Source organism: Canis lupus, chromosome 16 (assembly GCF_003254725.2).
Source record: "Canis lupus dingo isolate Sandy chromosome 16, ASM325472v2, whole genome shotgun sequence".
NCBI lineage: Eukaryota > Metazoa > Chordata > Mammalia > Carnivora > Canidae > Canis > Canis lupus.
Window position 1 is genome coordinate 54,185,910 of NC_064258.1, and position 21,974 is coordinate 54,207,883.

Genomic DNA, 21,974 nt, shown 5'->3' on the forward strand with positions numbered 1-21,974 from the left:
TCATTTATGATGTCAGAATTATCCTTTGTTCTATTTCAGGGAGCTATTTCCAGTATTTTCCATTCCTTATATTGCACTCACCTGAACAATCTGCAACGTGTAAAATGACAAAACCATTTGAAAATATTCACGCTGATGTTATTTCTACAAGGCAGGCAAAGCCTGGAAGAAAATTCTGGGCAGCCAGGAATGACCCTCCAAATCCTAAGAAGCTCAGTAAGTCAAAGAGTACTATCACCATGTCTGGATGTGAACAAGGACCTCCACCTGCTGGTGTGTGACAGCCAGGGGCCCCTGGACAAAGGGGAAGCCCTCTGGGGTCATCCTTGTTACAAACCCGTGAACTCAGATGACACGGCATGTTTTATAACCCTGCCCAGCAAGGAACTTGAGACGTCAGTAGAATGAGGGCAAACAAGAACAGGGATCCCTCCCTTCTCCACTTTGATCATCCTGTAAGTATTTTTGTCCAATCTTCACATGCTATTTACTTTCTTTCTCTTCGCAGAGCACAAGAGGCATTTTGTATCTTTAGATCTTGTTCGTGGCAAATATCACAACCTCAGTGATTAATTGAGAACCCGAGGACATACAGGGAAAAGGCTACCTTTTCCTCTTGATAATTCTTCTCAATAACAATACATTGACTCATCTATCTAACAGCCTGCATTGTTTAGCACGTTATTGCCACATCATTATTACGATTTTTTTCCAACCATAAAAAAAAATATTTTTTTCCCAACCAACCAACCAACATTTTTTAATTAGTTTTAGATTTTCCTTGGTGAGGGAGATATGTTGGTTTGCTTACTTTGGGGGTTTATGACTTTGTACGACATTGTGTAGTTCCAAAGTCAAAGTAACATAAAAATGTTCAGAGAATGTTAGCTCCCACCACTGCTCCTCCTCCCTACATCCTCCCTTTTCATTAGTTTTTGGATTAACTTCCCATCGTTTCTTTCTGCAAGTAAAAGCAAGCGAACACACACACCTGTGCACACATGCACACATACACACAGACTGATTATAGCATAAACACTCTTCTGAACCCTGCTTCTTTCATTTAATAATACATCCTGGGGTTACACATAGCAGTATATAAAGATATGCCTTGTCCCATTTTACAGCAGGACGCATATCACTGCGTGAATGTGTTATCCTTTATTTAGCCAGTCTTGTAATGATGGATATTTGGGGTGTTTCTTGTACTTTGCTCTTACAAATAATACTGCAATGCCAGTGCATACATCATTTCTTGGTTAATTTTCCACCAGTTCTAACCAACCTACACATATAATCCATGTGATTTGCAGTTTAGCCATCAGATAGTCCACACGAACCTAATGGAACCATCTCAGAGTTCAAGGCCGAGATTTTCCATCAAGCTTCAGAGAGCCGATCCCATGTGAGTAAAACACAAAAAGTAAACCGAGTACAGAAAAGCAACTAAGACTTGCGTGATCTACCATATGGGAAAATAAATCCTATGAATTTAATAATAAATTAAATAAACAATGAAGTAAATCCTTCGTTATACATAGCAGACTGAACGGTCCACACATCTAATAAGCATTAAATAATAATTATGACAAAAGAAATGCTTACAAAATTGCATTGTACTGTGATCCTTTAAAATCCACTTCCGAGCAATAACTGGGAATGCAAACTATGGTTTCTCTGATGTAATCAAAACTAGACTAGGGGAATGTGTTTAGGGAAAGTCCTGGTGATTTTTGGGACAGACTTTTAGTAGGTTCATTTCATCACCTTAACTCGTTTTTACTCACTACCACATAAAATAACATTTTGAATAAAAGAACATGAACCTAAGTGTTGCTGATGGTTCCATGTTTGGTGTTTGCAAAGAATGAAACTTAGGATTTAATTTGAGGCCTCAGATGAAGTAAAGGAACTGAGATGTTTAAGCATTGAACTATATCTAATAATTTACTTTTCAACACGGTGGAAAGCCCTGGAACATGTTCTCTCCACTCGACTTTCCTACTTGCTTTAATGTCAAATGTCATCCAAGACGACATGCTCTTGTTAAGTAACAACAGACTATGCAAGCTGAAGATCTATGAAAAAGACAAGCGAGGTAATTCTATTCGGTTTATGGGTGAGCTGATCTGCCCCACAATTTCTGCACACCTGTAACTGAAAGAGTCAGTAAGAGTGTGGGCTTTGGAAGATCAGTGCCTGAAGTCATGAGGGAGTGATGCCAATCACAATTTGAGTGGCCTTTGCAAAGTTACTTAACATCTTCAAACCTCAGTTTCCTCATCTGTAAAAGGGAAATAATGGTTTGGGTACCTGGGTGGTGCAGTGGGTCAAACATCTGACTTTGGATCAGGTCATGATCTCAGGGTTGTGAGATCGAGCCCGGCATTGGGCTCTGCGCTTGTCTCTCCCTCTCCTTCTGCCCCTCCTGCTCATTTTCTCTCTCTCTCTCTCTCTAATCAATTAATCAACCTATCTTCTTTTAAAAAAAAAGAAAGAAAGAAAATTAATGGCAGCGCCCAATCTTACATGGTTGTTGGGACAGTTAAATGAGCTGCTGTGTAAAGCATTTGCTCTTGGAACAGATTAAGCACTCCATAAATTTTAACTATTTTAAATTCTAAATTATCATTATGCTTAGGGTCATCGAGGAAGGGAAGTTGGTGGACTCAACATAAACTGTGTGGCTCACCAGCTTTCAGCATGGCAGAGTGGGAACACGGATCTTCTATGGTAATACAGGCTTGTGGCTGATGCTAAACCAGTTCTCTCCAGATGCATGGGGGGAAATGCACTCACACTCACTCTGCTGGAGGGCCCTGTGTGACTGGCCCCCAGCCCCCAGTGGAAAGTGCTGTTTCTTTCTGACGTCCTCCATCAGCAGCTCCTCTTCTTGCTACAGAACAGCTTTAACTTTGTGTACCTCACGGCCTTCTTGCCACCCGTACTAAGCCTAGGGTAATCTTGCTCTCCAACCCTCCTTTCCCTCTGTCTTGTATTCTGGAAGACAGCTGGGAAGGTGTGAGTGTCACCTCATGCTTCAAACTTGAACAGACCCTGGGGAAAAAGAAGCAGGATGCTGGCCAGAATTCCTCAAATATTTGGGTCACTCGGGTGGCTCAGTCGGTTAAGTATCTGCCTTCGGCTCAGGTCATGACCCTGGATCCTGGGATCGAGCCCCATGTTGGGCTCCCTGCTCAGCAGGGGAGCCTGCTTCTCCCTCTGTCCCTCCCCCTGCTCATGCTTTCTCTCTCTCTCTCTCTCTCTCTGTCTCTCAACAATTTAGAATCTTCCAAAAATATTCCCCAGATATTCCCTTCTGAAGAATAGAGATATAAAGAACATATATGCAAATAAAGAATAAAGAAGGAAGATAACGGAAAACACATGGTGTTTTAAGGAGGGAAGGAGAAAAATATGTTAATGGCATAAAAGAATTTGCTGGTGATTGATCTAGGTGCTACACATAGCATTTTATTCTTAAATATAGAATTCATGGCTGATGCTCTCTGGGAATTTAATTAAAAAGGTAATGATTCATGCTCAAGGGGAATTCTTTTTTTTTTTTTTTTAATGTTTTTTTTTTGGTTTTCTTTTTTAGATTTTATTTATTCATAGAGACACACACAGAGAGAGAGGCAGAGACACAGGCAGAGGGAGAAGCAGGCTCCATGCAGAGAGCCCGACGCGGGACTCGATCCAGGGTCTCCAGGATCGCGCCCTGTGCCAAAGGCAGGCGCCAAACCGCTGCGCCACCAGGGCTGCCCTCAAGGGGAATTCTTAATCTAGTTGAGAGGTAAGATTTAGATTGAAGCCAGTTCCCAGAAATACACTCAAATCACAAAAAAGTCCATAAGCACTGCTGAAAACAAAACAGAGTCAGAAATATTAAATCCAGGAATACTTCCTAGAAACGGTGAGTTTCACAGGGTTCCAGAAAAAGAATGGCAGGAGTGTATTGGACACAATCTCAGGTGGCAGGAAACTCATGAGCACAGAAACTCTGACTTTCATCATCTCTTGCTGTCCCCTAGACATCCCTACACGCCTGTGCACATGCACGCACCATGAGATGCTGGGAGAGCAGAGGGGAGGGGCAATCATTTTCTTCTTCCCTCCTCTGAGAGCATTATGACTCTGGTTTCAGGGAACTGTAGAGGATTATTACTAAACATGTTCTATCTCTCAAGTTCTATCAAGTTCTGCATTTGGTTTTCATCTAGCCTTTGGAAGATGTTGCCTTAAGGCAAATCTACTTGGAAGGACTGGGGGCCCCAGGTCAGGGAGAGGCTGCGGGGTGGCGGGATGGACTACATGGCACATTTTACCCCTTGCCTGTGCAAGGTCAACCGGTGCACTTGTGACTGTGTAGAGTAAGAGGGATTAAAACAACATGCTTTTATCGAAAACCAAAGCCAATGGTTAAGCAACTATTAAAGTGAATATTAACATACCACACCTTGAAAAACGGAGAAAATTAAGTAAAAAAAAAAAATTAGATTATCTGAACTCCCCACACATTTAAGAAAATATTTTGTTAGAACATTGCATTTTAAGCTATAATAGGCATGAATATTAGATGAGTGTAACTATTTCTCTCGGGACATGGAGGGCAGCCCCCTGTTATCACTCTAATGCTAATAAAAGAAGACTTTTCACTTCCATCATGATGAGAACCCAGAGGTAAGACATCCCAGCTCCTAGCTCGGTAATGTACCCTTTGGATTAATTTAATGATCAACTCACACAAATTAAATCTTGCAGAAAGCCAAATCTCCTTACTATTAAAATTCAATTTTGCTTACTTTTATTTCATTTCAATTGAATTTACTTTTGGAGTTTGTGTCCTCAAAAGTTTCCTTAGGGAGTTTTTTTTTTTTTTTAATTTTAAAAAATTTATTTGAGAGAGCACGCACAAGCAGTCGGTAGGAGCAGAGGGAGAGGGAGAAGCAGACTCTCCTCTGAGCAGGGAGCCTGACATGGGGCTTGATCTCAGGACCCCAGGATCATGACCTGAGCTGAAGGCAGATGCTTCCCTGATGAGTGGCCCAGGATCCCAGGTATTATATACTTTGATTGAAACTATAGCAATATGAGTATAGATGTAATATATCATAGTATAATAACACATTATTTAAATTCAGAGGCTTTCCAAAGCCAAATCCCTTAACAGTAGCAGATTGGAGTTGATCCAAAGTGTGGTAGAAAATGCTGACGAACTGGTTGGACGTCAACCTGCTGTTCTGATACAACATCACTAGTCAAATTAATCTCACCGGTGAGACGGTATTACCATTCTCTATGGAGAAAATTTCTCAATGTCAGATATCTGTTCTAATTTGAAATCACATTTTCCAAGCCTATAAGCTTAAATTTTCTTTTATTTGGGTTTGGATGATGTACATATTCAGACAAGACTTTTTTAAAAATCTCACCATATTATATAATCATATCAAACTAGGATTCAATTTATTTTATTTTATTTTTTTGTTAAGGATGTTTGCATCTTTGTTCATGAAGAACACTGGTCTTTTTCTTACAGTGTTTTAATCAGGTTTTGATATCAAAAGTACACTGGCAAAAAAAAAAAAAGTACACTGGCTTCGTGAATTGGTAAATGTTTCCTTTCCCTAAGTTTTCTCTAAGAGTTTGTGTAGGGTCAGTACTATTTCCTCCTAACATGTTTGATAGAATCCACCCCGTGAAGCCATCGTGGTGTGAAGTTTCATAGTAGAAATGTCTTTATTAATGAACTCAACTTCTTTGATAGGATGAGGCTCTTCTGATTTCCCATTTCTTCCTGCCCCAATTTTGGTGACTCTTGTCTTTCAAAGAATCTGTCCATTTCTTCGAAATTATCAAATTTATTGACATAAGGTTGTTTATACTGATCCCTTGTTATCCTTCCCTAGAGTTGGTATTGTCTACTGCTGCAGAGACAAACACTTAGAAGTTTAAAACAAATATTTAACATCTTGCACAAGTTCCTGAATTCTGGGTCAGAAATTCTGAAGTACGTCAGCTGGGTGGTTCTGGCTTGGAGTCTCTCATGAAGTTGCATGCAGTCGGAGTCCAGCTGAGGCTCCAGCCATTGGAAGGGTTGACTGGGAACGCAGGATTCAGGGCGGCTCACACAGGAGTCCGACAGATTAGGATTGGCTGTTGGCAGGAGTTCCTTGTCATGTGAACCTTGCCACTAGGCTTCTGATTTGTGTTCACAGCATGACGGCCGGCGGCTCCCAGAGTGAGTGAGCCAATGCCAAAGAAGGTGGGCGACACAATGTCTCCAAGACTTGACCTGGGGAGTCACACTTGGTAAGTTCCCCAATATCTTTTGATTGGTTGTGCCTGTTAGCTCTATTCATGTAAAATAGAAGTTCTCAGAAAGTAGGAACACCAGGAGGTGGGAAGGTTGGGGCCATCTCAGAGGGTGGCTCGTAAGGAACGTCTGTTACTCAAGATGCAGAATTCCCGGTATTTGTGATTTGTGCTGTCGTATTCTTTTTATTTTTTTTCTCCTTAATTGGTCTTGCTAAAGGTTTCTTTAATTTTACAGATATTTTCAAAGAACCACTTTTTGGCTCTAAGTTTCTTGATTTTTCATCTGTTTTCTATTTCCTAATTTCTGCTCATTGTTTTCTTTTCACTTTATCTCCTTTATCTCACTTTTTAAGGTGAAAGTTTCCATTACCGATTTTAGAATTGTCTTCTTTTCAAATATACGCACTTATGACTCTAAATTTCATGGGACATCTGGGTGGCTCAGCTGGGTGAGCATCTGACTCTTGATTTAGGCTCAGGTCATGATCTCAGATTGTGAGATGGAGCCCCACATTGTGCTCCATGAGCTCATGGGGGAGTCTGCTTGGATTCTCTCCCTCTCCTCCTCTCACTGTCCCTATCCTTACCCACTGACTCACTCCCTCTCTATATAAAATAAATAACTGAATCTTTAAAAAAAAAAAACCAAACCTCTAAATTTCCTCTAAAACATTATTTAACCTATAGCCTCCAAATATTGTCACACTGTGTCTTTCATTCACCTCAAAATATTTTCTGATTTGCCTTGTGATTACTTCTTCAAGCCATTCACTATTTAAAAATGTGTCACCTAATTTCCAAGTAGTTGAAGGGTTTACTCATATCTTGCTGATATTTATTTCTAATTAATATCACTGTGCTCAGAGAACACATTCTGTAATATTTAAATGTTTTAACTTTACGGAGACTTGATCTATGGGGAATTTACCATGCGCGCTTGAAAAGAATGTGTTCTGCTGTTGAATGAGTTGTTCTAGAAATATTTATGTCAAGTGGTTGATTATATTAAGTGTTCTATATTCTTATTGATTTTTGGTGGTGGTTGTTGTTCTGTGATTTGCTGAAAGAGGATTGTTGAAATTTCTAGTTAGGATTTTTGATTTTCTGTTTTATTTGGTTTATATGTTTTGAAGGTGTTTTTAGGTGCATACCAGTTTAGGTTTGTTACTCCTTCTTAATAAATTCACCCCTTGGTCATCATAAAATATCCCTCTTTATATCCAGTAATATCGTTTGTCCTGAAGTCTACTTTGTCTCTTACTCATACAGCCACTCCCTACCCTGCTTCTTCGTGAATAATATTTTCCTGCTATATCTTTTTCTACCTCTTTTTTTTTTTTTTATTAAAACCCTCTATTTCTTCATAACTAAGTAGGTTTCTTTGAACAAAAAACAGGGTTTTTTCCTCCTGGTCTGACACTTTTGTATTTTATTTCCATTAGTACCCATGTCTTCATTAAAGAGGAATAGAGAGGGACCGGACCTGGCAAACAAGAGACAAATTACCATCCTAAAATGTTGACCGAGTCCGAGGGATTTAAGGGCAGGCTGATGGTCTGCTGAGAGTTGTCAAGGAGGTCAGGACCTTGCAATAGCTCAGGAAGGGTAAAGTGTGCGATTTCAGATATTGGGCCACCAGCAGTTCTGCAAGGGCTGGAGAGAAGCGTGGAGCTGGCCAACGGTCTCCTTGAAGCAACTTCCACCTGACTGCCCAAGACCAGAGAGCTGCAACATTTTCTGTAAAGGGTCAGAAAGGAAATATTTTAGATTTTAGGGGCTGGATTTTGCCCACTGAACCTAGTTTGCTGATCTCTGCCCTAGATCATTCTCTGGTTCTGGTCTAGTTTTGGCCTTTCATGTCCATTTCATTTCTTCTCCACCATCAAGAAACTAGTTAGCTATTTATTGCATCCGTCCTGCATAGAGGCAACACCTCCAGATCTTCCTTGCCATTCCCTTTGTCCTAGCCATGCTTTCCCCACCTGCCTCTGTGGTGCTGTGTGCAGGTGAGAGCCAGTGGACCCCGCCCCCCGCCTCCCTCACCATGGGCTTTCCAATAGGTGCAAGGCTACTGTCTATTTCTATGCCTGGCTTTCTATGTTGTCTGTTTCCAATGCCCTGCTGCTTGTTGTTGTCCTTCTCCTGCAGCTCTGTCTCCTCTAAACAAGTTCAATCCAGTCTAAGCCATCTCAGGAACATAAGGGAAGTTAGGAAAACAAAATGGAGGTGATTCCTGGATATTCTGGTAGGTGACAGCCTAAGGCAACCCCAAATCAGCTTTGTAAAGGCCCTATTTAGACCATCTAATTCATTTTCAGTGAACTTAAGTTTTAAGTTAAGACTTAAGTCTAAATTAAGTCTTAATTTAAAGTCTTACGTTAAGACTTAAGTCTACCATCTTACTACTTACTCATATTCTGTTTGTCATGCTTTTTGTTTCTTTATTCACCTGCCCTCTCCCTCACTTTTTTGGAATGTTTTTGGATGTTACGTTTTTAGCCACTGCGGAATTATTGGCAATTCTAAGATTTGTTATGGTTACTCCAGAGTTTACTAGGCATCTTTAACTTATAACTGTCTTCATTCAAATAATATGACATGATTTTATGTATAATCAAAAAAACTATGTACATCCAATGTCCATATCCCATCCTTTGTGCTAGAGTTGTCATGCTTTTGTTTCTACCTCCATTATAAAACTCAACATACTTTGTTTTATTTAAACAATTATCTTTTAAAGACATTTAAATATCTATCCACATATTGTGCTACACAGTTAAGAACAACACATTCTCTCAGCTTTTTTTTTTTGATCTAAAAATAATTTATTTCTTTCTCCTTAATTTCTTTTTTTTCCTCTTCAATTTCTAAAAGACATTTTCATCAGATATTGAATTCTACACTGACTCTTTTTTCTTTCAGCACTTCAAATGATTAATTGGATTCTGACTTCCACTGTTGCTCTTAAAAGTCTCTGGCCATTTTTAACTTTGCTTCCCTATAGGTAACATGTCTGCCTTTCTTTCTGGCTTCTGTCAAAGCTTTTTTTCTCCCTAGCTTTCAATGATTTGATTATGGTATGCCTTGATGTTATTTATCATATTGGGGATTATTCAGCTTCTTGCATGTGGAAACTTCTGGTCATTATTTCTTCAATTGTTTTTTCAATTCTCCTTTTCTGGATCTTGACACCTTTATATTTGACACAGGTATTGGGGTCAGTTAAAATTTTTTACTCTTTTTCTCTCTGTAGTTTATTTTGGAAGTTTTTTCTTTTCATGTCTTTGGTTTCACTGGTATTTTTCCCCTACAGAGTCTAATTATCTAATGAGTCTATTTAATTTTTCAGGCCAGACACCATATTTTTATTCTCTAGAAATTCCACTTATTTTTTTTAAATATATCTTTCATTTCTTTAATTATTTGTATCATGTTGCTCTATAAATCCTGGAGCATGTGTATAATAACAACTTTATGACTTGGGCTCCCTTTACCTGTGTTACCTCTGGACCTGTTTCTATTGATTGGTTTTTCTTCTGGTTATGGTTTATGTTTTCTTTCTACTTTGCATATCTAAAAATTTTTTATTGAATGGTAGATATTGTTAATAAAATTATATTGATGCTCAGAATATTTTTGTCTTCCTTTAAAGAGTGTTGAGTTTTGTTTTACCAGCAGTATAAGTGCTTTTCAATAGAAAGAAGACACAACTGTAGGGCTTATCTCATATGTTCCTCTTTTCTCAGGGATCACAGTCTTATACAGTCCATTGCCCAATATTTAAAAATGGGGTTTGGGTTTTTTTTTTCTTTTTTTTTTCCTATTTTTCTAGTTGTTTGTGGTGACAGGGCAAATTCTGTACCAGTTACTCCACCATGATTGGAAGTAAAAGTCCTAAATTCATTATTGAGTTATGATCTGGCTAAATAAAATCAATTTGGTAGTCTAACTTAATATTGTTTAGTCTGAAATTTGAAGATACTATCTCATGACTACTTATTTTTTTCTGTGTTACCATGAGATATAAAAATCCAACTGGTATTTGGTTGTGAATCTTCATTTCATCATCTATATGGCAGCTATGGCATAATAATTATGTAAATCCCTTCAGAGTTAGAGCATCTTGGTTAAAGACTTATTTGTGATGCTTATTATCTGTATGGCCTTGGGTAAGTTTTTAAAATTTTCTCTGCCCTAGTTTACCATCTGCTAACTTGGGATAATCATAATACAAACTTCAAAGGATTGTTTTGAGGATTAAGTGTCTACATATAAAGTGCTTAGGAAGGTTATTTAGCATCTCCATGGATTAGTTTCCCATCTGTGATATTTTGATAATCATATTACCTACCTACTTCATAAGGATGTATTTAGGGGTAATTCTTGAAAGTATTCAATTTTTTTTTTATACCTTGAGTTCTTTCCATTTGAAATTTTCTTTAATTCTGGGATGGATTTTTCTCTCTTTCCCTGGTACTCCTGATAATTAGGTATTATAACTTTTTTATATAAAGGAACAGAGAGTAAATATTTTAGCCTTCAATAGCCATGTGGTCCTGATTACAACTATTTGATTCTGCTGTTGTATTGTGAAAGCAACCATAAGTAATATATAAGTGTATGGACATGGCTGTTTTCCAATAAAACTTTATTTACAAAAATAGCCAGTGAGCCAGGCTTGGCCATAGGCATAAGTTGCCAATGCATTGTAAACAGTAGTTACTAGACATATCACCTCCAACTCCATCCTAAATTCCTAAAGTTCAGAAACTGTGCCCTTATTTTGTTTGTATTTTTATATCTCTTACCCAGTGCCTGGCATAAAATAGGTGCTTAACTGGTGATTTTTAAGAAATATATATTTATTGAACTTCTCCCAAGGGCCAAAGCACCAGTAAAATGCATATTATGAGGTAATCCTGGCCTACTCTTGCTTTTTTACCCAAGGAAGCAAGATGGAAATGCCACTGAGGAATTAGAAAAGAAGGAGTCTATTCTAGTAGTATAAACAATCCTGCTAAGCTTTATGTTCTTCCAGCATTTGGGTCATTGATGTTTCCTTTGCACCTTGCAGAAGTAGTTTAACCTAGTCACGGCCATCTTTTAAATCCCAATTATCTGGCCACATTCCCCAGACAGGACATTACAAGTTTCCTTGATGATCATTTCACTTTGAACCTAATGGAAGGGTGGGTTCAGTTTCTGGTCCTTTAAGTGCTGGAGCCAGGACAACTTGTGCAACTGTTACGTTAATGATGAGGAAAGCAATGTATGTTTGATGAAGAGGATTTCCTGTCCCTGCCCTGTCCCCCATCCCGCCTTAACACGCCTATCACGCAACTCTGCTTACCTCAGTAAATACACCCTGATGGGACCTATGTCCCTGAAGTTCATCCTTTATCTTGGGGTCTAAAACTTCTTCACCAAAATATTTTAGAGGAAAGAGTAAAAAGTCAATCTCATCTTTAGTCAATCTTTATCTTTTTATAGATAAAATAAGATTGTTATAATGCTATAAAATGGTCATTTTTACCCAAGAGAAAGGGGGAGCCATCACAAAACATCAAGTTAATTCCATTTCTAACCTTGCCAATAAAGCAAGTATATTTAAACCAATACAAATGTTCTGAGCATGTTTCTTTGGGAAAAATAAAGTAGATGGCTGTCACAAACACTGAAGGCTCCTGTTCCGGTGTCTCTTAAGTGTGTGTGTGTGCTTGTCTTGAGAAAGAAGCTATAATATAAACACACTTAAAAATCATTACATTTTAATTGAGACAGGGTTGGCACCACTTGACTGGCTCAGGTCATGTAAAAGTTACTACTTAGCCTTGTTTGAAATCAGAGCTTCCGATGTTGGCTGCAGATGCATATTCCACCTAGGGAAGCAAAAACAATGACCTGATAGCTAAGCATTAAGGGATGGGTGTTGATGAAAAGATTTCCTTGTATTATTTTCATTAGTTTTCCTGCTTGCTTCATCAATGCTTGATAGACTTAGGTGCCAAAAAGTAGAGATTACTTTGATGGAGCATCTTGTGCATTTATTTCCTCTAAAACTTGATGATATTCACCTTAGTGATATAACAGAGCATGGTCTTTACTGCAATTAGAAACAAATGGGCCGGGATGTGCGTAATCACTAAATGCCCTGGGGACACCAGCTTAGGCACAGTCAGATAAGCTCCCATCCATCTGTGGTCATTGTCGTCCAAGTTCACACATGATGCCAGCCCTCCACCCCCTGCTGTGTTGATACTCCTGTTATCAGTGTTCCTGAAGATAGTTATCTTTGTTCCACTCTGTGAACAGGACATATTTCTACTTTATGTCAGTGGGCCCCGCCTTCCAGTTGTCTGTTTTAGCTGTGCTCTTCTTCCTTGGCTTCACCCCAACACCTAACTAGCTCTATTTACTCTACACTAGGGTTTTCTAATGCATCATTTTTGACATTTTGAGCTAGATAATCCTTTGTTAGGGGTAGTGATGATTATCCCATGCATTGTAGAATGTTTATCAGTATCCATGGCCTCGATCCACTAAATGCCTAGCTCACCCCCTAGATGTGATGACCAAAAGTGACTACAGATATTGCTAAAGTTCCCCTGGGAGGGTGGCATGCCGAGTACAAAATTACCCCTGGTTGAAAACTTAATGCTATATACTAAATTAATTTTTCTGCCGATGGTATCCATAATCATAAAAATTTTGACCTATTTTATAAAGTATCTTGCTCCTAAGTGAACATTTCTTTCAATACATCATTTTAAAGGTAAGGAAATGGAGATCCAAGGTAATGAATTCAATTAACCAAGATGACATAGCTCACTGATGACAAAGCCAGAGAGTTAGGCTTTACTTCATTACACTGCTTCTTCTGACCTGGCCCCACTCCCACTTACTCTATCACAGAAACTTGTCAGCAAAGAGGTGCTACATCTTCTGCTCTGTGCTGTATAAGCAGCCATCATTAAGTGGCTAATTAGTTATCCCTTCACTCATGCAATCAACAAATATTTGAATGGCTTCTTTGTACTAGATACTGTTGTAGGTTCAGGAGATACAGTAATGAGCAACCAGGCTGTCTCTGCATTAGTGAGGACATATAAAATAAGTCAGGTGAAGAGAAGTATAATCTATAAAAGGAGATTGGGAAACAGGAAGGGACTGTGATTCTATGCAATCCACCTGGATATGTGAGAGAAGAGTATTCCAGGCATAGGAAAAGCAAGTATGCACAGGCTCTGGGATGGGAATGTGCTCATTTAAGAACTAGTTTAAGAACTAGTAAGGAGACTGTGATGTCCAGAATAGAGTGAGCCGAGAAGTGAGTAGTAGGAGATGTGGCTGGAGAGGGGCCAGGGGCAGATAAACTAGACCACAGAGACGGGGTGGATGTTGATGTACTCTGAGATGGAAAGGTAATTGTCAAGTTCAAATCCCAGTTCTTCTACTTTCAGTTCACAACCTTGGGAAGTTACTTAATCTCTGCACTTGAATTCCCTTATCTGTTATGTGAGGAGATTTGATGATAGTACTGGATAGGGTTGTATGAAGTTTTAAAAGTTAATATATGTAAAGTATTTAGGATAGTGCCTGTAAGTACTAAAAAGAAGTTACCAGTTATATTATCGACTGTTTAAAGATCATTCTTGCTGCTGAGTTTGGAACCAATTAGGGGAGTAGGGGTGGTGTAATGTGAAAACAAGGAAAATAGTTAAGGGCTTGTTACAACAATCCAGAGTATTATAAAAGATGTTTGAAGAAATGGCCTGAATATTTGGAGTATAGTTTGAAGAGAATACCAGTAAAATCACTGATGGCTTGGACGTGGAATCTGAGAGAAAAGGAGAAGTCAAAGATGACAGCAGCTTCTTTAACTGTGTCAACTAAAGTTGTTGCCTGTTGCTCGGATGGGAAAGAGGGCAGAAGGGACGAGTTTGGGGTGGAGAATTAGAACCTGTTTTGAGGAGTCTTCAGTATGAAATGTTTGTTAGACATCCACGTAAGTATGCTGAATAGTTGACTCAGTTCATAAACCAGAAGGTCAGGAAAGAAAACCAAGCTGGATATACACAGTTGGAAGTTGATAGCAGATAGAGAAGCCCTTGGAAGCTGGGAGGTTGAATACAAATATATCTAAGGGGTGTTATGGATAGAAAAGGAGAGGGCCAAGGGATGAGCTCAGTTTGCCGGCTGGCAAGATAAGGAAAAGCAGCAGAGGGGAAGGAGAGAGAGTTGTGAGGAAGGGGAAAGGATTTATATATTTTTTAAGATTTTATTTATTTATTTGAGAGAGCGAGAGTGATCACAGAGGGAGGGGGAGAAGCAGATTCCTTGCTGAATGCAGAGCCCTATGTTGGGCTCAATTCCAGGACCTTGAGATCATGAGCTGAGCTGAAGGTGGAGACACTCAACCAACTGAGCCCGCCAGGCATCCCAGGAAGAGGCTTTAAAAGGGAAAAGTGTTGCTCAGGAATCCAACAGAAGAAAGTAACCCAAGGCATAAGGACCTCCAGCTCCAGTAATGTAAGGCTAAGTGTGTGTATGAGACCAACCCTACCTTTGAGAGAAACTAGGCCAAAGCTAGACCAAAGATAAAAACTATCTTCTTAAACACATTAAAGAGATAAAAAGAAAGTAGAAATTGTTTAATCTGCAGAGACACTTTCCCTTTTAATTCTGAATGTTTGATTTTTTTTTTTTTTTTTTTTTTTGGTTAATTCTAAGTTATGATCTGGGAAGAGAAAAAACACCAAATGATGAGCCCAGAATCTGTGACCTCTTTTACAGTGGGTATGGGCTGGTTCTGGAGAAGGTGGCTGAGGGGTCAGGAAGCTGAAAACTCTCAGAAGCTTTACAGGCCTCATAAGATACAAACCAAGGTTCTCCACGTGGAAGCCAGGTACAGGTGAACCTGTGTGCAGCTCGGTGAACCAATGAACTGTATGCTGAGTTACGATGAACCTCCGCAGGGAATCTTCTTAATTTCTAGGGCTTCTCTCAATTTATTGCTATAATTTTTTTAATATTATTTATTTTTTTATTCATGATAGAGAGACAGACAGAGGCAGAGACACAGGCAGAGGGAGAAGCAGGCTCCATGCAGGGAGCCCGATTCAGGACTCTATCTTGGGACTCCAGGGTCATGCCCTGGGCCAAAGGCAGGCGCTAAACCACTGAGCCACCCAGGGATCCCCAATTGCTATAATTCGTAATACCATATTTGGCACACAATAAAAAAATATCCTGGCACATGAGAAGACAATAGTTTCTAAACAGCAGAGTTACATGACAGTGGAAACAAATCCATTTAGAGTCCATGGCAATGAATTGAAAATAATGCTTCTTGCATTCCAGTAAATAAAAGACAGGATAGAGAAACAGGACAGATGAGTAGAAAATATAAAGAAAGATAAAGCAGAGTTGAAAAAAGACTAATAACAGCAAAATTAAGACAATAACAGGTGGGTTTAATAGCAGATCAGTCTGAGCCAGCATTAGTGAACTGAGCGACTGGTCAGAAGAAGGTAACCAGAGGACAAAGACACATGGAGTTGAGATATGGAAGAGGAGATGACAGACACAGGGAGTACAGAGTGCAGGTCTCACAGAGACAAAATAGGGCAGAAGAAAAATTGAAAATAAAAAGGGTAAGAATTCGAAAACTATAAAAATAACTTGAATTCTGACAGGTATGAGGTGATGTCTCATTGTAGTTTTGATTCCCATTTCCCGGATGATCAGTGATGTGAACCGTCCTTTCATGTGTCTGTTGGCCAACTGGACATCTTCTTTAGAGAGATGCCTATTCATGTCTTCTGCACATTTCCTTTTCCATTTTTTTCTTTCCTTTTTCCTTTCTTTTCTTTTTTCTTTCTTTTTTTTTTTTTTTTGAGAGAGAGCATGAGTGGGGTGGGGGGTGGGAGCATAGAGGGAGAGGAAGAGAGAGAATCTTAAGCAGGAGTATTATAGCTAAGTGAAACAAGTCAGTCACAGAAGGACAAACACCATATGATTTCACTTACATGGGGAGTTTAAGAAACAAAACAAATAAGCAAAAGGGAAAAGAAGTAAAAATAGAGAGGCAAACCAAAAATGGACTGTTATAGAGAACAAACTGATGGTTACCAGAGGGGAGGTGGAAGGGGGGGGGCAGGTGAAATAGGTGACAAGGATGAAGGAGGGCACTTGTGATGAGCACCAGGTGTAGTACGGAAGTGTTGAATCATTACATTGTACACCTGAAACGAATATTATTCCATATATTAACTAACTGGAAATTTAAAAAAATTGAAGCAGGATACACAGGTAGGATAAATATTTTTAAATGTACACATGAGAATATCATACTAACATTTTCCAAAACCAAAGATAAAACATTAAAAGCAGTGAGAGAATAGAATGAAAATTTTCTTCAAAGGAGCCAAAGTTGAAGGAAAAGCTGGGCCTCCTGGAAGACACAATGGAAGCCAGAGGAAAAGGTAGTACTAAAACTAAATAAAGTACTATGCCAACCTGTAATTTTGTTGGTAAAGAGGTCCTTCAAGAATGAGCATGAAAGAAAGAAATGTCCAGATAAATAAAAACAATAAACCACCAGCAGAGGTGTGCTAAAGAAATACTAAAGAGACTTGATTAGAAGAAAAAAAGTCAACAGTTGCAAACAAGGAAATGTGAGAAGGAATATGGAACAATGTGAAGGATAATCACATGGTAAATACAAGTGAATATTGATTGTAGAAAGCATAATTGTAATACATTATAAGGTTCTAAATGCAAATCATTAAAACAATTAAAAAATAAAAGTATACAATTTGGAAGGAGTTAAATGAAATCAAAGACACCTTACCTTGTCCACAATAGGGATAAAAATACGAGTCAAATTTGACTTTGATCAGTCAGGAATGCATCTTGTCATCTCTAGATGACCTTTGAAAATAATAAAACATTATATAACTATGATATTTTTACCTAATGAACATATTGAAACAAAACTATTCCCTCACCCCCTCAGCCCTCTATACCTTAGCCAATCCTCACTCAACCCTTCCACTAATGAAAGCTTTGAACAAAAGGAGTGAACAACTCTTCCAAGTGAAAGGCCTGGTTTGAGCAGATCAGGATGTAGAATCTGACCTACGGGTTTAACAGTCTAGAGGTCCCTGACAGGACCTATTTTAAGGGCATAGGAGGGCAATTAAAAATAGCAATTGGAGTGGATTTTAGAGACAAAAGGAAGGAAGAAAAAAGGAGAACCAAATGAAGACAACTTTGGGGAGTAGTATTTCAATAAAAGGGAGCAGGACTTGGAGATAGCTGGGGGTGAAGGCAAGACCAACAAAGAATTACTTTCAATATGGAGGATGGTAGAGGATGTCTGTGTGCTCACGGAAATGATGCAGAGGGAAATCCTATTATGCAGAGAGGGTAGGGGGGAATTTCAGGAGCAATCACTTGGATTTTGAACAAAGCAATGCAATGCAGTGCACAAGGAGAAGGTTGGCCTTAGACAAGAGGAGATAACTTGTCCACCAAAGTAGCAGTGACAGCAGATGGTTGCAGAGACAAGTAGGTTGGGGGACAAGGGTGGCACAATGGAGGTTCTCTTCTGATTGTTTTTGGTTTATCACCAAAATAGAAAGGAAATGAAGTAGAATTGCACTAAGGATCATCCACATAAAGTGAGACCTAGCCAGCAGAGCTATAGGTTTTTCTCTAACAAGCTGGATGCAAATACAAAAGAGAGGTGGATTTTAGCAGATATGGAATTATTTCAGCTGAGGAGAGGGTAGGGAATGGCTTTATCACCAAACAAACTGGGCAAAGAGAGAAGTGAGAAGATTGGCAAGGTGAGAAATGCTGAAAAGCTAGTAGCATCAATAGATTATAGAGCTGTTGAAATCAAAGACTCACTAGGGTTCTTCAGGTCCTTAGAGTTGACCTGGACACATATAAGGTGGTGCTGGAGAGTGGCATCCTTGACAAGGAGAGACAGGTGTAGCCCTCCAGAACGCCAGCTTGGAGGGTATGGTCAGAGCAATCAGTAAGTGAGCAAATCCACCAATCACTTAATCTTAGAATTAATCAACCAATATTCATGTAACAGGTCTTCGCCTCATTCTAAAATTCAAACCCGATCATGCTGTTATTGAAAATCTTTTAGACTATGCCTCCCAATCTCTGAACTAATTTTCCATATAAAATTCACCCACAGGAGGTAGGCATGAAAATCCTTTCATTATCTGACTTCTCCTTTCATCTGCAGCATTTCTACCCCCACACACCTCCCTGGACTGAGGATTAACTCCTGTCAAAGTACATCTGAGGGTGCTACTTTTTCTGAGAACTGCAACCATCCCCCATCGAACTGAGTTTAGACATAAGATCGGAGTTTCAACACTTGTTGCTAGCATTGCACATATGTTGTATTTTCCCTGGGGATGGCTTCCCACAAGGCCTTCCAGAAGGTCTTTGAGGACGTGCAGTTATTTATCTGTAACCCCTCCTTTTCCCACTACCATTTCCATGTATTTGTGCATTAATTGAATTACTAAGTAAATGAGTAAATAAAGAATAAATGTGCATCCTGCTTGAGGCAGAAACAAAGCAAAGGATTTAGCCCTGAGACTGCAGTCAGAAATACACACTCTGGTGTTCCCAGTGAGAAGGATTTGGGGTCGGGGGTGGACAGTTGTAGGAAGAAACCAATTTAAAAACGCTTCCCAGTTCTTAGAAACATAGTAATATGTTAGTAAGAACATCAGCGCATGCAATTGAAAATTTATCAGCAATTCCAGAAAGTAAGAAACTAGAATATGGTTTCTGGATAGATTCTGAATAAATGCCAGTCATCTCTGATAGCTTTGCCAATATGTCGATCATTCAACGTTTCTGTTCATTTTTTCCCCAATCTTAAAGTGGCTGAGTTATCATTTCAGTTGTTTATATAAAAGAGGTAATTAATGTTTGGCAAGAAACTGGAAACAATGACGCTCAACTGAACCTTTATTTAAATTCTGTACAACATCTTTGGTTTCTTTTTTTTTTTTTTTACATCTTTGGTTTCTATGTTCAGCTGTTTATTGGTATCTAGGTAATTATTTAATTAGCTGCTTATTTAACGAAGCCATTTATTACTGCCCAGATAGCCATAATCAAAGGCATAATACAAATAAAGTATGAAAAAGATTGAAATCAATTCATCAACCAAATATGAGCTCCTATACAATGGAGAGATTTAATTATTTCAGGTCTGGTATTAAGATTAGCCTGATTGACTTTCTGGCTTTGATTCAACCATCCATTATCTCATTTTGAGATCAAATCTGGTGAGAAATAGTCATATCATTTGTTTTGCAGGCCTAGTGAAGGAAAAACATATTCACTTACCTACCATAGCACCTGACAAAACAAATTACTGAGTGAGATAGAATGGATTATGGTTTTTACTCATTAAGCGTCATGCTACACTAATTTTCTGTGCTGTGCTAGGTCTTAGGAAAACCAGAGTCTGGGGTTGTTAATGTTACTTAGACAGAAAATGTCATGCTATTTAGATAGAACATTTTTTTATATTATGGCATTCCCTGACAAACCATGTCATTGTGAAAATGCTTATGTATAAATTACACGAGAAAAAGACTTCCTCTCTTTGCTTTTTTCAAAAAATACACAAAAGGAGAAATGCGGACTGATGAATAATTAAAATATTACACAGTTTTATGAGACTCCAACTGAAAATATCCAACACTCGTGGCCAGAATGTGTACATTTAAATAATGTGTATTAGCAAATAATTTTAAAGTTAATGCAATGTTATTTCTACTTCTTTGGCTCCCAGTTGCATAACAAGGTCAAGTATGCCCCTCTCATCATGGTATGTCTGCCTCTGTTGTTGTTTTTTTTTTTAACCAACATTTCTTTCCATGTTTCCTCCTCCAGGCATGCAAAACAGTCCAAACCAAACCCCGCATACATGCCCTGCTCCTTCTATGATGTCACTGGTACAATTGCCTCACTTGAAATCTGAGTTAATCCCATTAACAAGATGATGTCTTTCCTAAGGAAGAAAAGAGCTGGAACGGAAGTACAAGTAATTAGGAAGAAGTTGGGGTAGAAGAATTCACATGTGCTTAAGTTGGAAACTGAACAGGAAAAATCTAAGGGGTTTAATTTTATTGGAACACGTTTTATTTAATGTGATCTTAATTAATCAGAGGGATTTTACTCCTAGACATACAGTGTTATGTAAACCAACTTATACAGTAGAACTTACAGCTCTATACACTCTAAGTGATTTTTTTTTTCACATACAAAGTGAATAAAAGGTCTTTTTACCAATTGGAAATACAGGTGGACAATGAAATGTTCGCACCATGGTATCACTAACTCAGTTTGCTGAGTTAAGCATAAATTATGTCACTCGAAGGAGAGGACTAGATTTTCCTGGAGGGTTGCCAGTAAACTGTTTGACTAGGTATTAGAAGACCAAATGTCTGAGTTGACAGTTTTCCATCCCAGGCCTTGAATTCTGGTGATGCCTTCAGAAATGCGGAATAAAGCACAAATTCTGTGAGGAAAATAAGGTGTCAGATTGACACTTTCCCATGGCATTTTTGTGTAACCGTATCCACACACTGAGTGTAGGTGCTCTCAAAGCACAACCGCTCACCATTTTATATCTCTGCAGCCCATTTAAACCATGGCCAAAACTCAAGTTACTGGATTTCATTCAAAATATATCAACCACAAAATCTCATGCTTTAGTGCAGGTGGTTTTGTGTGACCACTTAGCTGTTGAGGATGGGCAGGTCTCAGTTTTTTCCTTCAAAACTATGGCGCAAGATGAAAAAGGTTTTCAGTTTTTGTTGGTTGGTTTTTAAATTTAAGATAATTTCTTCCACAGTCACGTAAGCTCTCATTTACGTTTACAAGCTTAGAAAGCTGCCCCAGATGAGTTCTGCAAAGCTCTGCTACCAAAGTACTTCAATGCAATTCAAGGATTTCCTGAACAAAGGCTTTTGTGCTGAGCCCAAAAGCTGGATCTGCCAGGAAAATACAAAGGAGTTATAGGCACGGCTCCTACTTTCCAATGTTTATTATCTAATTGGATAGACAGAGCCTGTACATGCATGATTCGGGTTGTACATGTTTATGTGTTGAACACCATGTGTGGTGCTGTGATATCAGTTAATGTAATGGAGTCCTTGAAGAGAGGTCCAGGGGACACCAATTTATTTCCATCTTCCTAGAAGAAAGAAAGTGGGTAATGAGTATTGGAACTATAAGGCATAAAAGAAGATGCTCTATCATTCAAAAGGAGAAGAGATCAGATATCAAAACCAAACCAAGAAAGCCAAGGAAATGGCACAGCAGCTCCAGAAATCAAGAACGTGCCACCAAATAAACTTGAATATATCAACAGGTAGGAATAAAGCTATAGGCCTTGTGGTGCTGGCCTTGAAATGGACAAACCTGAAAAAAAAAGGATAAGATCTTAAAGATTTTAAGGAGAAAAAAAAGATTATTGTAGAAAATAAATGATGGAGGCATGTGTTATTTTAACTCTTCTGTGACCCTCTCTTATAAAACACGCTGAAGACATGTGACTTTTCTGAAAGACTCCCATTGTTTCCACCAAATAACAATAT

At 38.7% G+C, this 21,974-nt stretch overlaps 1 long non-coding RNA gene across 2 annotated transcripts; it reads left to right on the forward strand.

Moving 5' to 3' along the window:
• The first annotated feature begins 20 nt into the window (after positions 1-20).
• Positions 21-20,616, forward strand: LOC112651140 (uncharacterized). Of its 2 annotated transcripts, XR_003130626.3 has the most exons (4): positions 1,934-2,098; positions 2,642-2,733; positions 6,222-6,315; positions 20,266-20,616. It is a non-coding gene; the product is annotated as an uncharacterized LOC112651140 (long non-coding RNA). The 2 variants fall into 2 exon arrangements; XR_007402719.1 differs by lacking the exons at positions 1,934-2,098; positions 2,642-2,733 and adding an exon at positions 21-455.
• Positions 20,617-21,974: the final 1,358 nt, after the last annotated feature.